The sequence below is a fragment of the Furipterus horrens genome, unplaced genomic scaffold, assembly GCF_987537825.1.
Source record: "Furipterus horrens unplaced genomic scaffold, mFurHor1.1.pri manual_scaffold_9, whole genome shotgun sequence".
Taxonomy (NCBI): Eukaryota; Metazoa; Chordata; class Mammalia; order Chiroptera; family Furipteridae; genus Furipterus; species Furipterus horrens.
Window position 1 is genome coordinate 59,598,120 of NW_028327179.1, and position 18,343 is coordinate 59,616,462.

General features: G+C 36.2%; 1 protein-coding gene across 1 annotated transcript in view; it reads left to right on the forward strand.

The window, feature by feature from the left end:
* SUGCT (succinyl-CoA:glutarate-CoA transferase) overlaps positions 1-18,343 on the forward strand; it is a 1,282,463-nt gene that overhangs the window by 747,887 nt on the left and 516,233 nt on the right. The window lies entirely within an intron of this gene.

Sequence of the window (18,343 nt, forward strand, 5' to 3'; positions counted from 1 at the left end):
ATCCCCTCCTGACAACTATCAAAATGTTCTTAGTATCTATGAGTCTGTTTCTGTTATTCTGGATTATTTATTTTCTAGATTCAATTATTGATAGATAATTTACTGCCATTTTATTTTATATATATATGTATATATGTATGTGTGTGTGTGTGTGTGTGTGTGTGTGTGTATATAAATTTCATCTTCCTAAAGCAGACCCTTTAACATTTCATGAAATACTGGTTCAGTGATAATGAACTCTCTTAGCTTTCTCTTGTCTAGGAAGCTCTTTATGTGTCTTTTGATTCTAAATGATAGCTTTGCTTGGTAATCTTAGTTGTAGGTCCTTGCTTTCATCTCTTTGAATATCTTTTGCCAATCCCTTCTAGCCTGCAAAGTTTCTTTTGAGAAATCAGCTGACAGCCTCATGGAGCTCCCTTGTAGGTAACTAACTGCTTTTCTCTTACTGTTTTTAAGATTTTATGTCTTCATCCTTTAGCATTTTAATTATGATATGCCTTGGTGTGGGCCTCTTTGGGTTCATCTTGTTTGAGACTCTCTGAGCTTCCTGGACTTGTATGTCTATTTCCTTCACCAGGTTAGGGAAATATTTCTTCATTATTTTTTTACATAGATTTTCAATCCCTTGCTCTCTCTTTTCTTCTGGCACTCTCCTTATGTGAATGTTGGTATGCTTGAAGTTGGTTCAGAGGCTTGTTATACTATCCTCATTTTTTATAATTATTTTTGTTGTTGTTGTTCTGATTGAGTATTTTCTGCTTCCTTATCTTCCAAGTCATTGATTTGATCCTCTGCTTCTTCTACTCACTGTTTATTTCTTGTAATGTATTTTTTATTTCAATTAAAGTATCCTTCATTTCTGAGGTTCTTATTTTTTATTGTTTCCAGATATGTTTTTATGTTTCCCACCTCTTTGTTGATTTTCTCACTAACTTCGTCTACTCTTCCCCTAAATTCATTATGCATCCTTATAATCAGTTTTTGAGCTCTGCATCTAGTATATTTCTTCTCTCTCTTGTTTAGTTATTTTTCTGGAGTTTTGTTTTCTTATTTCATTTGGGACATGTTTGTCTCTTCATCTTGGCAGCCTCCCTATGTTTGTTTCTATGTATTAGGTAGAGTTGCTATGTCTTTCAAGTTCATGTAGTGGCCTTATGTAGTAGGTGTGCTATAGGTTTCAGTGGCAAACCCTCTCCACTTACCTGAAATGGGGTCTCCAGGTGTGCCCCTTATATGAGTCTTATACAACTTTCTATTGTAGTTTAGCATTGATTGCTATTGACATATTAATGGAAGAGATTTAATCCTATGCAGATCAGATGCAAGGACTGACTGCAATCATCATGGAGGATGAGCTGTTCAGGGTCCCATCCCATGGAACAGGACTTACTTCAGCAGGGCTCTGGTGTTTGCTGAATCCACCCCTTGAGTGTGTTGCTTGTGAGGTGATTGGGTGGTGCTTTGGTGTGGTCTAATTTTTTTCATTGGGTGGATTGGCTCTGGCACCTCCTGGGAGGTTCAGGCCAAGGCCAACTAAAGCTTGTGTTGCCCAGGGATACCTGGCATGAGCAATAAAGTGATCTCTAGATGGCTGTTACTTGTGCTAGGCTTGGACGTGCCTGGGAGAGGCCAAACTTTGAACTAAGGCTGGCTGCCACTAGTGCCAGGCCTGATACAGGGCATGTTGAAGCCAGATGCTGATTGTTTCAGAAGTTTTAGGGAGTCTAAATCATGTGCCAAGATAGGCCATTGGTATGGAAAAGCCATTGGAAACAGCTTGGGTGGGCCTGAAATTTGGGTGAAGCATGGTATCAGGGAATCACCTGGCCAGGTGAACAGTAATAGCCAACTGGATGGCAACTCAGATATGGTGCTCTCCTGTGGGGAGGGCTCAGAAAAGGAACAATGGCCTTTTCCAGCATTTCTGTCTGGCAGAGAGTTGCTCCTTTGGTCTCACCAAGATGCAAGACACTTTAGTTACTCCCTGTATGTCCCTGGTGACTTTCAAGCTGCTGCCTCAGTACTGGAGCTCAGAGGGTGTGTCCAAATAACTTTGTGTGTGGGCCCTTTAAGTGAGACACCAGGGACATCAGAAGCCCCCTATCTTATCCACAATCCCCATATGTTTTTACAGCCAAAAGTTATGTAGACTTCTTTCTCTGGCATTGGAACCCTTGGCTCCTCAAGTGAGACCTCCACTGCTGAGATATTCCTCATAATTTTTATTTGCCAGAAATGGTTGTGGGACCATCGCTCTCTGCATTTCAATCCCTTCTACCAGTCTAGACTGGCTTCTTCTTTATATTCTTAGTTGTAAGAATTCTATTCAGCTAGAATTCATACAGTTCTGAAAGATGGTTCTATAGTTTAGTTGTAATTTTAATTTGTTTGTGGGAAAATGCAAGTATCACATTTACTTCACTGCCATCTTGGAAGCCAAGAATCAGAGTCTTATACCTCAACATTTAATATTTATCTTAAGAATTATAATTTTTATCTATTTCCTCAAATGCAAGGACTATGATCTTAAAAGCAAGAGGATATCTTAGTATTTTTATAACCTAATACAGTGTCTGATTGTATTAGTTTTCTGTCATTGCTCAAACAAATTTCTACATAATGGCTTAAAATAATTAAAATTTATTATCCTACAATTCTGGAGATCTGAGATCTAAAATGTGTTGCCCTGGTCTCAAATCAAGATGTTTCCTATTAATGACTCTAGAGGAAAATACATTCCCTTTCCTTTTCCAGTTTCTAGAAACTGCCCACAATCCTTGGTTCATGTCTTGCTTCCATCCTAAAGCCAGCAATGGCCAGTTGAGTCTTTCTTATATTGTTCAGGGTAGTCTTCCCATCTCAACCTCTATGGCTTAATCACACTTGGAAAGTCTCTTTTTCTATGTAAGATAACACCTGTACAGGTTCTGTTTTTAGGATGTATACATATCTGAAGGTTAAGTATTCTTCCTAGTGTACTGATCTAGAGCAGAGAACAAATATTATTGACTCAATGGACCTAATAAAATTTCACCTTGTACCCAAACAAAAAATTTTAATGTAAATATTTATTATGCAGTGGTTAAAGGTATTGTGCAATAGTAGGCAATGCTATGTTGAGCATTATTTTTTAGAATCATTTTAGTTGTTTTATTCCATATTAATTATTTATATGTTGTGTTATAGTATTTTTAAGTTTTAATTATCTTAATACCTAATTGTCATATTTATTTATTTATTTAATCTTTATTGTATTTTTTCATTACCATTTAGTACCCTTGTACCCCCTACACCCCAGCAATCATCACACTGTTGTCCACGTCCATGAGTCCTTTCTTCTTTTTTGCTTAATCCCTTCACCCCATCACCTCCCTGTACCTCTAGCTGTCATCCTGTTCTCCATCTCTAATTAGTTTTTAAAGAATGCACATGATATATGGGAGTAACAAGTTTCTTTAGATGGTGCAATTGTGACTTAAAATGTTTAACTGATACACATATTAAGGCAATGAACATCATATTTATCTTAACTTGTGCAACTATTTCTATAATAAATTTCTTAAAGTATTACTTCTGGTATTACAACTTAATTTTTTAAGTATTGCAACTTAATCTTTTGGTAAAAACCACCAAATTTTTTCTCAAAATAGCGCACATTTATATTCCAGTCAAAACTGAATGGGGAATGCTTGTTTTCCCACATTATCATCAATACAGTATTCCCTTACCTATCATGGGTATTACATTCTAGACCCCCCTGCAATAGGTGAAAATCCGCGAAGTAGGAACCTTACATTTATTTTAGTATTTATATATATTTTAAGGCTTTATAAACCCTTCCCACATACATAAACTGTTCCCAGTCCCTTATTAACTTTTCCCACTCCCTTATTAACCTTTCCCGCACTTTTATAAACACTACTTATGTTCTTAAACATATTCTACACTATTCAACCTATGTAACTTTAACAACATACCTATACAGTACCACAAAATCCCATGATATAGCAAAAAATTCATGATAAATAATTAAATACAATATTTAAAAAAATCCCACAATACAGTGAGGCTGAGTGAGATAAGTGAACCATGATATAGAGAGGGACTACTGTACTAGATAATAGTCTTTTTAGCTCTCACTAATCTGATTGGCAGAAAAGACATAGCATTTGCATTTCATGTCCTAGATTAAAAATAAGAATGAGACTTTTTATGTCTATTTGTCTTACTTAACTATTAAAGTCCTTTGCCTATTTTTCTATTATCTTTTAAGAAGTTTTTACTTTTGTATATTGTGAATTATAACCCCTTTTTTAATTATAAAAAATGAACTTGTTTTCTACAGTTCTGCCTGTCTTTGAACTTTATATATACTTTTTGTTGTTTTATTTTTTTTACAAACATTTTTTTAGTTATTTTTTTTTCATTGCGTCCTCCACCCTACCCACCCCTTATCCCACAGTTAATCACCACCCCATTGTCCATGTCCATGGGTCATTTATACATGTTCTTTGACTAGACCCTTTCCCTTCTTACCCCCACTTCTCTCCCTCCTCCCTCTACCCTTGTAACTGTTAGTCTGCTCCTTCTTTACATGCCTCTGGTACAATTTTGCTTGATTATTTGTGTTCTTAATTAGTTTACTGTATAGGTGATATCATATGCTATTTGTCTTTCATTGCCTGGCTTATTTCACTATGCATAATTCTCTCTAGTTCCATCCATGTTGTCTCAAATGGTAGGAGTTCATTGTTCCTTTCTGCTACATAGTACTCCATTGTGTAAATGTACCACAGTTTTTTTTTATCCACTTATCTATGGAAGGGCACTTAGGTTGCTTCCAACACTTGGCTATTGTAAATAGTGCTGCTATGCCCATAGGGGTGCATAGGTTCTTTTGAATTGGTGTTTCAGGATTCTTCGGGTATAATCCTAGCAATGGAATTGCTCATTCAAAAGGCAGTTCTATTTTTAGGTTTTTGAGGAAATTCCATAATGTTTTTCATAGTTGCTGCACCAGTCTGCATTCCCACCAGCAGTGCACTAGGGTTCCCTTTTCTCCTCATCCTCAACAGCATATATTGTTTGTTGATTTATTTATGATGGCCATTCTGACCAATGTGAGGTGATATCTCATTGTGGTTTTTATTTGCAGCTCTCAGATCATTTTAATTATTAATGTAGTCAAATAAGTTGGGTTTTTTTCTTTATTGTGCCTGGACTTTGTGTCTTGCATAAGAACAGCTACTCTCTTAAAAGTTATTAAAATAGTCATATATATTTTTTCTTTGACATTTTTATCACTTTCTTTTTAGCTCTTTATTAGTTCAAGAATTTTTGTCTATAAGACTATAATTTATTTTAACCATGTGAAAAGCCAAATATCCCAAAGTCATTCATTTTTATAGTCTTTTTCTTGCTGGTTTGAAATATTTCCACTACAAAAATAAATTTAATGTATTATCTTATGGATTCTCTATTCTGCTTACTGTTTAATTTATATATGCCTGTATTAGTTTGTTGCTAGTTATGAATTACTGTATTTGTACAGCATGTTAAGGAAATTTTTCTTCTTTATAAAACTTGTTCATTTCATGAATCTATTTTACATAGATTTTATAATGACATGAGGGATTTTAAAAATATTTATAAATTAATTTGGGGGCAAACTTACACTTTTAGGATATTGAATCTTCCCTTCCAGAAACATGGTGTTGCTCTAGGATGTAAGCCTTACTTTATGTCCATGGTAAGACTGACAGATTCACAGTTTTTCTGAAAATGTGTTTTGCACATTTACTTTATTTTTATTCTCAGTTATCATATAAGTATTATTTGAATTTTTAGTGAAATTTTTATGTTATTCATCCTCTAATTTGTGATTGTTAGCATGTAAGATAGCTACTGATTTTATATGTTGGTATTATGTCTGCCTTAGTCAACTCATATTTATTTTAATAATTTTCTAAAAATTTTACTAAATTTTAGATTTTGGTAAAGAATGCTAAATTTGTTTCTTACATTGCATACTTGATTCTATACATCTTTTTTTTTTTTAGTGTGTTTGCTAAGACCTACTTCTTGTCCCTTTTACTATACACTGAGATATTTCTTATGATCTTCTAAGTCACTTATTGAATCTGTATCAATATCAATATTAACATTTACTCAACTATTGAATTATTTTGGCCACAGTGTTTTTAATTTACAAAATATTCTTAATTATTTCTCTCCTTCCTTCTCTTTCTATTCTTCCTACTCTTCCTCCTTTTTCTTCTTAGTAGTGTTTTTTAAAAGAATACAATATTTTCTTTGGTCTTGTTGATTATAATAATTATAATACTTTAAAAAGTTTTGTTTCTTTCAGAACTTTTTATTTCTTAGATATTAATTCTGTTTCAAACACTTTTATCACTCTCTTGGTTTCCCCTAAATGTTGGTGATTCTTGTTAGTTTTTTAATAGTTATTTTGAAGAACTCAGTTGAGTTGTTTTGGTAATTGGAGGGTTATTTTCTATGGACAAATTAGGACATCCTCTTCCTTCAGAAATAAATTTGGTCAAACCCCAGGAACCTTACCTTCAGTGGTACTTTTGTTGAAAGAGGAAAAAGGGTGTCTGTTTCATCTCTGGAGCAGAATCCCTCTTCCTTTATAAATATGTTTACTCCTGGCATCTGGAGTAGCACTAGCTTAATATTTTATCCAAATGCTGCTATATAGATTAACCAGAGGCCTGTGTTAAACTTTAGACACATTATTTTCTCCTCACAGTTGTAAATTCAATATGGCAAAATAATAAGTTTGGAAACATCAGTCTATAATTAAATCCTAAATAGTAAACAGGCTTTAATTTATTCTCTGTCTTAATGCCTATCTTCACTTTTGCAATTTTCACCTATTATCTTATTTCTGAAGCCATGAGAGGGAGGGAGAAGAGTTGCTGGAATGTTCATGACATGTATTGGAGAATGAATATAAAACTGTGATTCACGTTTAAGATTCACATAAAGAAATAGTTGAAGATAAAGATTCAGGCAGTGAAGATGTTTATATTTATGTAAAATAAGTTTGAACTTTACCCTGTTAGTAATGAAGGATTGTAAGCAAGGAAGAATTATGATAAAAAGTGGCTTTATTTGACAATGGTCTCAATTATAAATATAAGGGAGAAAGAATTAAGAGACCATTGCAGTAACCTGGATGAGAAGAAAATGTGAGGGCCTGAGGTAAAGCAGGTAAAGTTGTGATGGAAGTGAGGTGATATATAGAAAAGTCAGAACAAAAGGATCCTAGGCTTTGGGGATTTCTTGGGCAAGACAGTGAACAAAGAGGAAAGCTCAGACAGCCAAAGATGGTGGCATAGGCAGACATGTCTTGCATCTTCATACAACCACATCAAAATTACAATGAAAAATATAGAACAACCATCACTCAAAACCATCAGAAATAAAGTAGAATGAGAAGTCTGACAATTATGAAATCAAGTTGAATGGAAGCCTGACAGTTATGAAATTAAAGAACCACATCCATATAGACTCATAGAAGGGGTGTAGAGATGGAATGGGCTGGTCCAACACCCATGTGTGGTGGATAAAAATTTGGGAGGGATATCTCAGGAGCAAAGAGTCTCAGCCTTACACCAGGACCACCAGCTCAGGGATCCAGTGCCAGGAAAATAAGTCCCCACAACTTCTGGCTGCAAAAATCAGTGGGGATTGAGTCTGTGGAAAAAACTTCTGGATCCCCAAGCAGTTCATCTTAAAGAACCCATATACATGCACCTACTCAGACTCACACCCTCTGAGTTCCAGCACTAGGATAGCAGCTTGAAAGGCACCAGTGGTATACAGGGAGAAACTGAAATGTCTGACATCAAGGCAAGCAGAAGCCATTGTCCCTGTGCTAAACCTTCCACCCACAGAAATGGCAGGCTATATCTGACACTCCATCACCTGGCTAACACTGTTTGATCCACCTTGCATATTTCCAGAGACTCTGCCTGACCCAATTTACTGGCCAACCCAAGCTGCTTTTCTTTTTTTTTTAAAGTATGTTTTATTGATTATGTTGTTAAAGTAGTCCCAGTTTTATTCCTTTTGCTCCCCTCCACCCAGTACACCCCTTTCTTTCAGCAATCCACCCCCACTTAGTTCATGTCCATGGGTCATGCACATAATTTCTTTGGCTTCACCTTTTACTATATTATTCATAACATCCCCCTGTCTATTTTGTACCAACTTATTATACTTCTTAATCCCTGCACCACTTCCCCATTTCTCCCCCTTCCCCCCCCCAGCTGATTACCCTCCAAATGATCCCCATACCTATGATTCTGTTTCTATTCTGGTTTACTTAGTTGGATTTTGTTTTTTATACTAATTTGTTGATAGTTGTGAGTTTGTTGTCATTTTAATGTTCATAATTTTTATATTTTTCTTAAGTAAGTCCCTTTGACATTTCATATAATAGTGGCTTGGTGATGATGAACTCCTTTAGCTTTACATTGTCTGGGAAGCACTTCATTAGCCCTTCCATTCTAAATTATAGCTTTGCTGTGTAGAGTAATCTTGGTTGTGTGTCCTTGTTTTTTATCACATTTAATACTTCTTGCCAGTTCCTTCTTTCTTATAAAGTTTCTTTTGAGAAATCAGCTGATAGTCTTATAGGCACCCCTTTGTAGGCAACTCTGCTTCTCTCTTGCTGTTTTTAAAATTCTCTCTTTATCTTGAAACTTTGCCATTTTATTTTATTTATTTTTATTTTTATTGTTTTTCTATTACAGTTGTCCCACATTTTCCCTCATTGCCCCCTCCACCCAGGCAACTGTTTCTCCCACAGTCAAGCCGCATTCTGTTATCCATGTTCATGGATTATTATACTAGTTCCATTACTAAACCGTTCTCTTATTTATCCCCCTTCTCTCCTTCCCTCCCTCCCCCCTGATAACTGTTACTCTGTTCCTTATTCAGTTTTGTTCATTTGTTTGTGTTGTTCATTAGTCTCCTGTGTCAGGTGACAGCATATGGTATTTTTCTTTCGTTGCCTGCCATTTTATTATGATGTGTCTAGGTGTGGTCCTCTTTTGGTCTAGATTGTTTGGGACTCTGTGCTTCTTGGACTTGTATGTCTATTTCCTTCACCAGATTTTGGAAGTTTTTCTTTATTATTTTTTCACATAAACTTTCAATTTCTTGCTCTTCCTCCTTTCCTTCTGGCACCCCTATGATTTGGATGTTGGCATGTTTAAAGTTGTCCCGGAGGTTCCTAAGCCTCTCGCCATTTTTTACAATTCTTGTTTCCTTATTCTGTACTGGTTGACTGTTTGTTTCTTCCTTATGTACCAAGTCATTGATTTAAACCCCAGTTTCCTTCCCTTCACCATTGGTTTTGTGTGGATTTTCCTTTGTTTCATTTAGCACAGCCTTCACTTCTTCCCTTATGCGTTTGCCATACTTAAGCATATCTGTCAAGCCTGTGAGCATCTTTATCACCAGTGTTTTGAACTCTGCATCTGTTAGGTTGGCTATCTCCTTGTTTGTTAGATTGGCCATCTTCTCGTTGCTTAGTTCTCCCACTGGAACCTCGATCCATTCTCTCTTTTGGGCCATACTTCTCTGTCTCCTCATCTTGACAGGCTCCTGTGTTTGTTTGCCTCTATGTCTTAGGTAGAACTGTCGCTCCTGTTGTAAGGGGCAGAGCCTTAGGTATTTGTCAGTATGGGTGACCCATTTCACCACTTTGTGATGCTATATGTGGGGGAGGGGTTTGAGGGGGAACAATGTCGCTTGCTCAGCACTTGCCCCTTTTCCAGGCACTTTTTCCACTTTCTGTATGGGACTGGCGCCTCTCTAGCTGTTGCCTGGTCATCATTCCCAGAGTGGGTGGGTCTGTGGACATTCTCGGACCATAGGGGCCTTTTAAACAATCAGACTATGCTGAGATACCAGCAGTTTCTTTTTCTGCGCCAGCCCCTACTGGTTTGCACAGTCAGACGCAATGATATTTTATTTTCCCTGACATTCGGACCATGGAGTTTGCAGTCTGGTCTGGTGCTGGGAGCACTCCCCAGGTATCCCTCTTGGCTTTTTAAAACATGTGACTGCATTTTCCATTGGCCTGCTCTTGCCACCGCTGCTGCCACCACCACCACATGGCATCCTGTTCACCCTGGCTCTGCCCTTTCTATCTGTCTGGATGAGTATTTCTTTTTTATATCTTTGTTTGTTGGACTTCCATGTATATCGATTTTCTGGAACTTCTGGTTGTCTCTATTTTTGAGGTAGTTGTATTCCTTCTTAGTTGTGGAGGGAGATGCAGTGTGTCTGTCTAGGCCTTCATCTTGACCTTAATTCTCCCAAGATGCTTTTCCATATTAATGGCTGGTCTTGACTCATGCTTCACAACTTCCTAAGCCCTATTAAACAAGGCATTGCTGGCTTCAGTGACCACAGGCATGTCACTAGCAGCAGCCATTTTAGATTCAACATTTTGGCTTTGCCAGGGAATCTCCAAACCCAGCACAAGTAGCAGTTATCTCAGATTGCTTTATAGCTCAGGCAAGTTGGCCCCAGGCAAAACAGTGGTAGGGGCTGAACTTGGCCTGTGTCACCCATGAAACCCCAGGGCCAGTGCACAGCTACAGACCACATTCTGAGCACCACCACCCTGCCCCTGCACAGCTGATTCTCCATGAAGGACAGAGGTTGGTGATCAGGTTCCCCAGCCAGTCCTTAGAGCTAAGTGACCTGGGTAAATCTCTTCCATTGATCTGCCAACAGTAACCAAGGCTCAACTACAAGAGGAGAGTGTACTCAACCCACATGAAGGGTATGCCTCAAGTACCCAGCTTGGGTGATAGGGGAAGCTGTGCCACTGGACCCTACACAACACCTACTACATTAGGCCACACTACCAAAACACTGTGTCAACGCAGCTCTACCTAATGCATAGAAACAAATGCAGGGAGGCTGCCAAAATGAAGCAGCAAAGAAACAAGACCCAAATGAAAGGATAGATCAAAACTCCAGAAAGAGCTCTAAAAGAAATGGAGATAACCAACCTATTAGATCCAGAGTTCAAAACACTGGTGATCAGGATGCTCAGAGAACACATTGGGTACAGCAAAAGCATAAGGGAAGAAATAAAAGCTACATTAACTGAAATAAGGAACAATCCACAGGGAACCAACAATGAAGGGAAGCCAGCCAGGATTCAAATCAATTATTTGCAACATAAGGAAGAAATAAACTTTCAACCAGAACAGAATGAAGAAACAAGAATTCAAAAAAAAAAAAAATTAAAATGAGGAGAGTAGAAGACTCTGGGACATCTCCAAAAGGATCAACATTCGAATCATAGGGATGCCAGAAGGAGAAGAGAAAAGGCAAGAAATTGAAAACTTATTTTTAAAAAAAAATGAAAGAAAACATCCATAAGTTGGCAAAAGAAACAGACATACAAGACTGGGAAACACAGAGACTCCCAAACAAGTTGAACACAAGGAGGACCACATCAAGATGCATTATAATTAAAATGCCAAAGGCTAAAGGTAAAGAGACAATCTTAAAAGCAGCAAGAGAAAAAAAGAGAGTTACCTACAAAGGAGTTCTCATAGGACAATCAGCTGATTTCTCAAAAGAGACTTTGTAGGCAAGTAGAAACTGGCAAAAAGTATTCAATTGATGAAAAGCAAGGACATACAACCAAGGTTACTCTATCCAACACAGCTGTCATTTAGAATGGAAGGGCAGATAAAGTGCTTCCCAGACAAGGTAAAGCTAAAGGAGTTCATCATCATCACCAAGTTCTTACCATATGAAATGTTAAAGGGACTTATTTAAGAAAAATAAGGTAAAAACTATGAACATTAAAATGACAACAAGCTCAGAGCTATCAACAACTAAAACTAAAAAAACAAAAATGAACTAAGCAATTAGAACAGGAAGAGAATCGTATATATGGAGATCATTTTTATGATCATTTGCAGGGAGAGTGAAGTGGGAGAAGTTGGAGAAATGAGGGAAAAGGTACAAGGATTAAGAAGCATTATTGGTAGGTACAAAATAGACAGGGGGATATTAAGAATAGTTATAGGAAGTGCAGAAGCCAAGTTACTTAAATTCATGACCAATAGACGTGAACTAAGGAGGGGTTGCTGGAGGGAAGGGGGTTACTGGGTGTAGCGGGGCAAAGGGGGAAAATTGGGACAACTGTAATAGCGTAATCAATAAAATATACTTTAAAGAACAGAAAGAGGAATGGTCAAGAAGATATCAAGTTTTCAAGCTTGGGCTACTGGAAAAGAGGTAATAGAACTACACAAGGAAATAAAAAGAAGCTATTAATTTCCTGATGGCAGCTCTCATTTACACACTTAGACACAATAATGTTTTATATTTTGAATTGTTTTGCATTTTCTGTGCACTAAGAATATCCATTGATAATATAAGGTTATCGTGATGGAGACAGAGATTTGAAAAATGTTTGTGGGCTCATCAGACTCGACAATTTGATTTCAATATCTGCCGTCTTACTTGTTACCAAAACTGTTCAGTGCCTCTTGCTAGGTGGATTCAGCCCAGCACCCATTCTGGACATTAATAAAGGATGTCAGAATGGAACCAATTCAAGTAAGGAAAGAAGGGAAAGAGTCTAGTCAAGGAACTAGTATATATGACCCGTGGACATGGACAACAGGGTGGAGATTGACTGTGGGAGAAGGGGTGGATGGAATGGGGGAGAGCAGAGGAGGGAAATGTGGGACTGTAATAGAAAAACAATAAATACATTAAAAAATAAATAATGAATGAGTGAAAAAACTAGACCTTGACCTGTCAGAAATTTCAAATTTTTGTGAAGATTTTTACCAGTAAAAGTTGCTGTAAAGGCACAGGAAAGTCCTCTTTTCAGGCCTCCTACTGCTTTTTCCGCTGTTGCTATCAGTAGATACACATTCAAGAAACTCACAGTTCTCTATTGTCCATAAAAATCTTACCATTTGGGTTAGCGTGGAAAGAACTAGAAGGTATTATGCTCAGTAAAATAAGTCAGATAGAGAAAGATAAATATTATACCATATGATTTTACTTATATGTGGCATCTGAAGAGCAAAATAAATGAACACACAAAATAGAAACAGACTCATAAATACAGAGATCAGACTGATGGTTGCCAGAGGTGAGGTGTGCAGCACAGTGAAAAAAGTGAAGAGATTAAGAACTACAAATTGGTAGTTACAAGATAGTCATGGGAATGTAAAGTACAACATAGGGATATAGTCAATAATATTGTATTAACTATATATGGTGCCAGGTGAGTACTTGAAATATCAGGGGGCCAACTTTGTAAAGTATACAATTGTCTAGTCTCTATGTTGTGCAACTGAAACTAATACAAAATAATATTGAAAGTAGACTGTAATTGAAAAATAAAAATATTTTAAATGCCACTATATAATGGCACATTATTATAGGAACTCATATTAAGAAAAAGAAAGTAATAAAAAATGAAACACTTCTCATAATAGCACTGTCTATTTTTGGTAACTTTGTTTCATTGTACCCTATCTAGCTAACAAATTACATGGGTGTAGTAGTTATAAGTTTGCTGTAAGGATTAAATGAGCAGATATAAGTAATATGTCATGAATAGTACTTTCCTCATAATAAGCCCTTAATAACTTTTTAAGTTGAATTTATTGAGGTTACATTGGTTAACAGAATTATGTAGGTTTAAGGTACACAGTTCTATAATACAGCATTTGTATATTGCATTGCGTGCTCACCACCCTGTAATGTCTCTTTTGATCACTACTTATTTCACATATACCCCTTCCTGCCTCTCTGCACACCCATTTCCTTCTTATAATGATTATACTGGTGTCTGTCTATGCAGATTTTTTTTTATTATTAGTCCCTTCACCTTTTTCACCCAGCCTTTCTATCCTCTCCCCTCTGATAGCTGAGTCTATTCCTATTTTGTTTGTTAGTTCATTTTGTTAATTAGATTACACATATAAGTGAAATCAAATGGACATGTGTTTCTCTGACTGGTTTACTTCACTTAGTATAATATGCTCCAGGTCCATACATACTGAGACAAAGGGTAAAATTTTCTTTTTTTTTTATGACCAACTAGTATTCCATCGTGAAAATGTACCACAGCTTTTTATCCACTCATCTCCTAATGGGCACTTGGGCTGCTTTCGAATCTTGGCCTTTGTAAATAATGCTGCAATGAACATAGAGGTGCATATATTCTTTCGAATTACTGTTTTGGTTCTTTTCAGATAAATTCCCAGAAGAGGAATCACTGGATTATAAGGCAGTTCCATTTTTAATTTTCTGGGGTGACTACATATACTGCTTTCCACAGTGGCTGCACTAATCTGCATCCCCAGCAATAGTTCTCTTTCCTCCACATCCTTGCCATCACTTGTTTGTTGATTATTGATGAAAGCTATTCTGACAGGTGTGAAAGTGATATCTTATTGTGGTTTTAATTTGTATTTCTCTGATGATTAGTGACATTAAGCATCTTTTCTCATGACTATTGGCCATCTTCATATTGTCTTTGGAGAAGTGTCTATTCAGGTCCTTTGCCCATTTTTAAAATGGAATTGTTTGGTTTTGTTGGTGTTAAGTTTTATAAATTTTTATAAACTGAATATTAGCCCCTTATCATATGTATCGGTGAATATGTTCTCCATTCAGTGGGTTGTGCCTTCATTTTGTTGACAGTTTCCTTTGCTGTACAAGACATTTTTAGTTGGATGTAGTTCCATTTGTTTATTGTTCTTCTTTTGTTCCTTTGCCCAAGGAGACATATCAGAAAAAAATATTGCTATGAAAAATTTTCAAGATTTTATTGCCTATGTTTTCTTTCAGAATTTCTATGGTTTCAAAATTAACCTTTAAGTCTTCAATCCATTTTGAGTATGTTCTTTTTTTATTTTATTTTATTTTTTATTTATTTTATTTTACTTTCCAATTACAGTGGTCCCAATGTTCTCCCATTGCTCTCCTCTGCCCTGCCCACACCCCCTCTCCCACAGTCAATCCACACTGTGCTGTCCATGTCCAAGGGTCCTTTTTACTTGTTCCTTTACTAAACCCTGTTATCCTCCTCCTACCTTTCTCCTGGTCTCTGTCAGTTTGTTTTTTACTCACATGTCTCTTGTTCTATTTTGCTCATTTTTTTTTGTTTTGTTCATTAGGTTCCACTTATAGGTGAGATCTATGGTATTTGTCTTTCACCACCTGGCTTATTTTACTTAGCATAGTACTCTTCAGTTCCATCCATGCTATCCCAAAAGGTAGGAGTTTCTTCTTTTTTTCTGCTGCATAGTATTCCATTGTGTAAATGTACAACAAATTTTTGATCCATTCATCCACTGATGGGCACTTAGCCTGTTTCCAGCACTTGGCTCTTGTAAATAGCTCTTCTATGAACACAAGGGTGCATACATTCTTTTGAATTGGTGACCCAGGACTCTTAGGGTATATTCTCAGCAGTGGAATAGCTAGGTCAAAAGGCAGTTCCAATCTTAGAGTTTTAAGGAAATCCCATCTTCTTTCCACAGTGACTGCACCTGTCTTCATTCCTGCCAACAGTGCACTAGGGTTCCCTTTTCTCCGCATCCTTGCCAGCACTTGTTGTTTATTGATTTATTAATGATGGCCATTCTGCAAGATGTGAGGTGATATCTAAATGTGGTCTTAATTTTCATCTCTCTGATGATTAGTGATGTTGAGCACCTTTTTATATGTCTATGAGCCATCTGTACGTCCTCCTTGGTGAAGTCTTTTTAATGTATTACTGTATTCTGTTTGCTAATTTTGTTAAAGATTTCAGCATATATGCTGATTAGGGGTATTGGCCTATAATTTTATTTCTTTGTAGTGTCTCTATTTGGTTTTGGAACCAGTATAATGCTGGCTTTGTAAAATGAGTTTGGTGGTCTTCCCTTCTCTTGAATTTTTTGTAATTGTTTTTAAAGAATATATTTTAGTTTTTCTTTGAATATTTGGTAAAATTCCCCAGTGAAGCCATCCAGTCCAGGTCTTTTGTTTGTTGAGAAATATTTTGATTACTTCTTTAATTTCATTTGTTGTAATCTGTTTATTCAGATTATCTGATACATCTTGATTCAGTTTGGGGAGATTGTATGTCTAAAAATGTATGCATTTTGTCCACATTGTCTAATTTCTTGGCATATACTTGTTTGTAATATTTTCTTAAAGTCCTTCTTATTTCTTAGAATTAGGTTTTATTCCTTCTCTTTCATTTCTCATTTTATTTGAGTTGTCTATCTTTTTTTCTTGATGAGTCTGGTTGAAAGTTTGTCCATCACTGAAGAAGGCATTTCTACTTTTTACTAATCATATCGTGATGTTTAAGGCAGTGGATTTTAATCTTTTTTGTGCTTTGAGATAATCTCTTGAGTTTATTAAAACAGATTACTGGATCTCATTTCCAGAGGTGTTTTTTTTTTTTTTTTTCCTTTTGGTCTTAGGTGAGGTCTGAGAATTTTTTCTATCTCTAACAAGTTCTTAGATGATTTCGACGCTGCTGATCGGGGACAAAATTTTTGAGAACCAATGGTTTGGGGGTAGGGGCTGGAGGCTGAGATTCATATTCATAATGGAGTCTGTTACTTTGAAGTTAGGAATTTCATTCTTTCTGTCTGTACATTCTAAACCCTAGTCTCCTGTGCCTTTTTTTCTGAAGCAGCAGTAACCAGTCAGCATGTGACAAATTTCCTTACTCTACTTTCTTTGAATTTTCTCAGGGATTACTAATTATACCAATGTTGTTAATGCTGGCACTTTTCTGTGATTTTAAGGATATGTTGGTTTTTACAAGGTGGTTTTTCCTTAATGCCAAAGGATCTGAATAGGAACATTATGATTTTGCTTCGGTCTATTTTATTATTTTATATACTATAAAATGTATATTTTTAATTTAATATTAATTTAATCCATGTTTTTCTTTCTTATATACGTTTAAATTCTCATTTAATTAGTATGAGTTACAAATGGCTCACTTACAATTGTAAGCAATGTGACTTTCAGCATCTTTGTAATGAAAGTTGAAACTACTTGGAACTCTAGCTTACATTCCTTTAAGTATTTCTGATCTAAATATTCTTTTCCATGATGCTAAAATGTTCTTTGTGACCATCTAAAGTTTGAAATTCTTTTTCAAATCAAAAGCACTGCCAAACACAGAAGAAAGAGTGTGAAGAAAATGTGTGGAAACACTAGTCATTACAGGTTAGTTTATAAAAAGAGTTGCAGATTGATGGGTCTTTGAAAAACGTTTGGTGACATAAAACTCTTTCAATCAGTTCCAAATATGGCAACTCCCTTGTTGCATCAGATTTTCTTTCCTTCACTTTTCTTCTCTCTCTAACAGAGACAGACACATCTCTTCCTGCATCCCATTTTAGATGACTGATGAAAAAGTAAACACCAAATTTGAGCATGTGGGGATGGTTTATTTCTTTTTACATTGACTAGAAGGCAGTGTTGAAAGGGAGGCACTGCTGTCATTTCACAATGTAGGAAATTTAGAAAAGGTGTTAGAGCTGTTTTAAATAATTCCTATCTTTGGATTATGCCATTCATGAGGGTATGTAGTCTTCCCTTTATAGACGGAATGTGTTTAAAGTATATCTGAGATCTCTTGGTGACAAATAAACAGCGTGTTCAAAAGAAAGCCCTGTAATTTTTTCATTAGATGATTCATGTTTAAAAATGTCAAATAATCAGATATGAAAGACCCAATGATCAGGTCATTTGAAACATCTCGTCCTAGGAATTATTATACATGCTCACTCTAAAAATGGAATATCAATCCCTTCCTTTGTCCTTATAAAGATAGCAGAGTCTTACTCCCTCACTCTTATCTTTTTTTGCCTCTTAAATCCAGCACTCTCAATTTTCTGTACCTATAAGGCAGCTTAGGATCATTGTTAGATATAAAGATGAGGAAGTGAGTTTTCCCAGGTTCAACTTCTGAGTCTACTTCTTATTCATTGAGTGGTATTGAGAAAGCTACTAAGCCTTTCTGTGCCTAAATTTACTAATTTGTAAAATCCAAAATAATGAGTATACCTAGCTTTAAAGAGTACAGTGAAGATCAGTTGAAATAATACATATAATGGCATTAGAACGGTTCCTGGCATGTAATAGGTACTGTCAATCAATGTTAGCTTTTTTCTATTATCTACTTTGATTAGACTACCTGGTTTGATTGATTATTTCCCCAAGGGAGGGAATATTATGGCAACCTCAGGGTAAACTGCTATTTAGGATATCATTTGAAAATGGTTCAGACTTA